This window comes from Rutidosis leptorrhynchoides, chromosome 2, assembly GCF_046630445.1.
Source record: "Rutidosis leptorrhynchoides isolate AG116_Rl617_1_P2 chromosome 2, CSIRO_AGI_Rlap_v1, whole genome shotgun sequence".
NCBI classification, from domain to species: domain Eukaryota; kingdom Viridiplantae; phylum Streptophyta; class Magnoliopsida; order Asterales; family Asteraceae; genus Rutidosis; species Rutidosis leptorrhynchoides.
This window is the reverse complement of record NC_092334.1, coordinates 591,301,143-591,307,318: the sequence shown is the minus strand read 5'-3', so window position 1 is coordinate 591,307,318 and position 6,176 is coordinate 591,301,143. Positions and strand designations below refer to the sequence as shown.

At 32.1% G+C, this 6,176-nt stretch overlaps 1 long non-coding RNA gene across 1 annotated transcript; it reads left to right on the top strand.

Moving 5' to 3' along the window:
- Positions 1-317: 317 nt before the first annotated feature.
- On the top strand, positions 318-1,033 carry LOC139893337 (uncharacterized). Its single transcript, XR_011774478.1, has 2 exons — positions 318-709; positions 840-1,033. It is a non-coding gene; the product is annotated as an uncharacterized lncRNA (long non-coding RNA).
- The last annotated feature ends 5,143 nt before the right edge of the window (positions 1,034-6,176 follow it).

Sequence of the window (6,176 nt, the reverse complement as noted above, 5' to 3'; positions counted from 1 at the left end):
GTTGTTTCATGGTTATAGTGATTGGGTAATGTAACATCTGTTATTTGATATAATCTAATAAATAAATGTGTATTTGTATGTTCTCATGTTTTGTGTAAACCATATCTTTTGTTTAAACAATTAAAACTTACACACAAATTTATTAATTTTAGTAGTAGAATACCTCAATGGGGTTCTAACATGGTTCGAACTAACTCATGTTCGAATTCTAATAGGGTTGGTACTTATCCGGATAAAATTTTTGAATAGATTTATGTAGATTTTCTATTGGATAACGATTACACTTCATAAATATAGCACCGTCGTTTTCACCATTTTCAAACAAAGAAACACATCTTCACCTCCAAATCATATTTGTCAAACAAGAAATGAAAGATTATTGCACATTTGTTGTTGATGTAGACGACTCAAAACTGTTTGGTACCCCTTGCAATTTCTCTCAATTGTAACCTCAAACCATAATCTCAGCTTTGTCACCTCAATTTCTACAAGGTTTTGAGCCACAAGAATCATATGCAAGACTATACAACATTCCTGATCCGTGGGTGTTCTCCATGCTATTATGTGTCATAAAAGATGCAATACCTAGGGTGGACATTAGAGGTATACTCAAGAATTTATAAGGGAAGTGCTTGAAGAAGCAGAAGCAGATGATAGCTATGATAAATTTTATGACTTTCTGCGATGCAGTTTGCATATCTTGATGGTGGTAATATACAATTATGTTTAGTTTTATCTATTTTACATTGCAGTTAAAGTATATATATATATATATATATATATATATATATATATATATATATATACTTTGTGACATTTGTTTGCGTTTTCGAGTGAAGGTAACTCAAATTTGGGACAAATACCAGCTTGTCCGAAAAAGAGAAAATCGATAAGGTTGTTGGTGTTATCAAGTCTTGTGTTCCAACTCCTTTATGTAAACTTAACGTAGTGATGATATACGATCTTCAATATGCTATGATGTGTATATTTTTGTATGTATATCAATAATTAGTTACTAATCATTTTACTTTAACATTTAGGATACTACATGTTCAATTCCAGGTACTATTCATTATAAAATTTCTGAAGAGATCAAGAGTATATGTGTAGAAATTGTTCTCATTCTCCAAAATTTGTCTCCAAAATTTTTCTCTGTTTTTCCAAAACCATCATGTCATTATCAATCAACTCATTATCTTAACATTACTAAGATAATTTTGATAACCGTATTCTTCAAATATAATGAATTATCATTGATCAGAGGAAATTGTAGTTGACTTGTTTGTTTGTTGTTGCATTCTATTCAGTGTTGTTATTCGTATAACCATGTGATGTTTTTTTTTTTTTTTTTTTACAAAGTTTAGTGAAGACTTGTTTAATAGACTTGTATGTTAACTTAAAATTAACTCTATTATTATTCAAATAAGCTTACACGCAATCAAACGAAAAAAATAGCTAAAAAACAAGTAGTTAGTTCGAACATGTTCGGACATCGAACTTGTTTGAACTTCTAATCATTCGAAATCCTTGTATTCTAAGATTAAGTTCGAACAACACCCATTAGTTCGACAAGGTCGTGCTTGAACCTTGTTCGAACATGATGTATATATGGGAGCGTAGTTCGACTTTTATCGGGCAATGTAGTTTTTTCGACCCATTCACTAGGTTCGAACATGAGTTTGGTCGATCATGTTCGAACGTATGGTGTATATTCAAAGTTGCTTGTAAAAGTGTATTTGTCCTCGAATTTTATCAGGCATCGAAGTTTTTTCAATCTGTTCACTACGTTCGAACATGGGTTTGTCCTAACTTATGGTGTATATTCACAATTTTCTTGTAAAAGTGTTTTTTTCACAACGCTTTCAAAAAAGTGTATATTCGTTATAATCCTCAATTTATATAGTATCTCTCGCGATCCACATTATGGTTCTTTACTTCAATCAAACTGCTTTTACACGGTAAGTCACACGGTAAGTCACGTGCATTGAACCTAAGTATCTACAACAATTATAGAATTATATGATGACCAACACACATATATAAACTCCATCGTTATGCTCGTCCCCCTTCATGTCAAAATCACCTAGATATCATTTTTACATGATAAACCGTATGCAAGGGAGTAGATTTTTTAGTCAAACATGGTAACTTAAGGGAATGCTTTTCCGAAAGAACGAAAAAAAGTGTGGACTAAGAGTTCATCCTTGGTGTAAACCTATTTCAAATTTAATGTTTGTTATTGGTGTCCGTAAACGGGTTTTCGGCTCCCGTATAAATTTCTATAGATCTACTGTATCTACATGGTAAATGTAGCATTAAGAGTAATTTACTCACGAACACACTCATAAGTTTATTCAAGTCTAAGAATGTCATGGGTAAAGTCTTTTGTTTTTACTTGCACGTAATAAGGTGAATTCTGTTGATCGAAGAATGACCTGACCCAAAATTTAATTAGTTCTCAGACACATATATCTTTATTATTTTAAAAAAGAAGAAGTTTGAATTTATTCCGGTGACAAAATTTTGAGAACTTCTAGAAGTCTGGATACTGTTTTATAAGTTTAAGCTAAAAACTTTGATCGGTAAAAAACTCATATTGAAAAATAATCTCAAAATGTTTCGAAAATCTAGCTCGTAAACAGTAAACTGTTACTCTGTATCTAATACGTTTTGTCATTTGTATATGGGAGACGTTCCTTACACCAACTTTCTTCGTACACCATCAAAACAATTTTTGAACTATTTAAACTTTCCTTAACTATGGGAAAAATCATCAACATTATTACTCCTTACATCCGAGAATTATTGTCTCGATTAAATTTTTTCGGTTAAATTTTTTCGGGATTTAGAATATTTTTTGTTGTCCAATATGCTATTGATTAAATTTATTTATTTATTTATTTATTTAGCAAAAAGACGAAAACTTTATAAACAAGGCCTTTTTCTCCGAAATAGGAAAGACCTAAACAATATAGCTATATAGAAACTAACCAAGCGAATCAAAAACGTGAGCACGAACGCTAATTAAAAGCTTAATCTCAAAAAGATCACAACGAAACAAAGGAGAGTACAACATAACAAGCATAACTAAACAACCAACCTAATCAACTAACGAGAAACACGGATTACAACACTACTGACTTACCCTTGTGAGATTTGGAGCCTGAAGAGACAGTTGACCCATCACCCTTGTTGCCGATGACTGGGTTGAACGAGTACGTCAACACATTAGCCGAGGGATCCCCGTTGAGCGTGCCTGACGATGGAGGCGTCAAACCATGTCTCATTAATCCCTAAAAAAAATCGGTGTTCTCCTCTCCGTTTGAAGGAAGATCAACCGCCTTTTCGCAATGTAAGTTTTAATTTGTTTCACCAACAACTAGATCATCAACACTATCCCGCAACCGAAACGATCAACTCTTATCTTTCTTTCCCCTAACATGAACCTATTTTCTAACACCTTTTTTAATCGAAACACTCTCGCCACAGGTGTCCGAACGTTCTTGTTATGAGCAACACGATCTCTGTAAAAACATAAACATTCACCATTCAAACACACACAAATTAAACCCTCTGATCCTTTAACTATAGCAAATCCAGAACTCAAAGGCACCTCCACATTCATATTTGAAAACCCCTTAACAGATTGAGAACCACTCGAACTAGCATCCACATTAACGAACTCATTCAGTTTACGCTTCTTGTTAACATAGCCTTGAGCCTCTAGAGTTGCATCAATTTCATCATATAAAGCACTGTATGCAACATATTTAAGTCGTGGCGTATCAGCAACAAGAGTAATGGGATCAAGAGGAACACCTAACGATTGCAACCCGCCCTTATTGATTCAACCCAACTGCTATACTGCCACATTTATCTTTCCCGGTCACCTCATCATCTAACATTACACTAACCGGCCCTACATTTAACCCAGCTTCAACAGCTCCTGTGCCATTACCACTCGGATTCCCAACAATAACAAAATCCTCTCAAAGCAATATATCTCGATTCATAGATAAAACCCAATCCGATGATAACCCATCATCAATCAACCGGTTTAAAAGAATCGGATCATTTACTTCATTAATCCAAACATTGTATTGAAAGCTAGCAAACGAATCTACCAAAGCAACTTCAAGTAGTTCATGTATATGTTTAACCGATTGTGATTCAACAAAAACAAAAAGCGAGCCTACATTTACGATGGAATCCAAACAATTTGCAACAAATATAACATCCCCGAAATGGTTAGCAATAGTCGAAGCATTATTCTCTGACAATTAAGCAATCGGAACACTCCGAATCTCAATCCACACAAACCTAATTAAAAAAACCATGAGCCTTTTCTTTCAACGGAGAAATCAAAACAAAATCCACATGACATGAAGTTCCTGTCAATCTAACAAATCCTGCCGTATCTTGACATAAAATAGTACACCCATAAATGCCTAACTTAAAAACCGAAGAGATTAAAACCTTGTGTTTGAACAGAAAATATCTAAGCTTCATATCATCAAACAGAAACTTATCAACCATAATAACACATCTATCAAGCCCTGTAACAACTGACGGATTAATATCAAGATTAAAGTAAGCACGCTTTTGGATACCCGTTGATCTACTATCAAGGGACTTACGAGCTTTAGGGCATCCCACATAAATTGGGAGCCCAAAAATAACTGAACCGTTGAGTTTGGATACAGCAGCACAAGCATTCTCTGGTGTGGCATAGGACACAAATGCCTACCTTCTAGCACTCCAATATTTCACCTCAGAAATGTGATGACCCGGATTTTTCCGACTACTTGATTATACTATTTACATGATTTAATAATTTCGACTTAATAAGCAATGAATTTTAATAAGTATTGAACCTCCGAAAAGAATTTTACATAAGCAGTTGACCACCCTTTTATTCTTACGATTTACGAACGTCATAACTTGTATTATATATATATATATATATATATATATATATATATATATATATATATATATATATATATATATAGATTTAACTTGAAAATATGATAATTAAATATCTCATTAAGTATATTAACAAAGTATTATATATTTATTTTGATACTACTAATTTAAAGAGTTTTTGAACAATATATATGTTACTATTTAAATGACGTAATTAACTTATGTTAAAATGTATTTACCTATAAAATATTACGAGTGTAAATACATCCTTAAAAGTATTAAATACACTTTATAATATACCAATACATATAAAGGATAGCTATACTCGTATTTTCGTTCAATTTTCTCAAGAATTATATTCGCATTCATACGGTATTTTTACCCGTATTATACACAGCTTCTAGAAGTATTTACTATTGGTATATACCAATAGAAATCTGCAATTATTTGTGTAATATGTCATCCATGATCTAATCAATTTAATATGTCATCCATGATTTAATACATTTTAACTTATCTTAGATATTTTTACTAAAAACCAAATTTTCAAGCCTATAAATAAGCACCATTTCTAACTCATTTTTACACATTCATTTTCCAAATTCTACTTCCAATTTTCACACACACTTGCAAGAACTCTCTCAAGTTTTGTTCTACTACTTCTTTCCAGCAACTTTACATTCTAAACTTGAGGTAAAAACTCTACTTCAACTATTGTTCAATTCATATGTTTATAACTATCTATATAAGAGTTTATAAACTAGAACATAGTTTAGTTAATTCTAAACTTGTTCGCAAACAAAGTTAATCCTTCTAAATTGACTTTTAAAAACAACTTAACACATGTTTTATATCTATATGATATACTAACTTAATGAGTTAAAACTTGGAAACACGAAGAACACCGTAAAACCGGACATACGCCGTCGTAGTAAAACCGAGGGCTGTTTTGGGTTGGATAATTAAAAACTATCATAATATTTGATTTAAAAGTTGTTCTTCTGGGAAAATGATATTTCATATGAACATGATACTATATCCAAAAATCATGGTTAAACTCAAAATTGAAGTATGTTTTTCAAAATGGTCATCAAGATGTCGTTCTTTCGACGTAAATGACTACCTCTTTCAAATATGGATTATAACTCGTAACTCCGACTATAAACCACCAATTTTTCAGTTTAGTTTCACAAATTACAGTTCGTTATGAAACCATAGCAATTTAATTCACTCAAAACGGATTTATAACG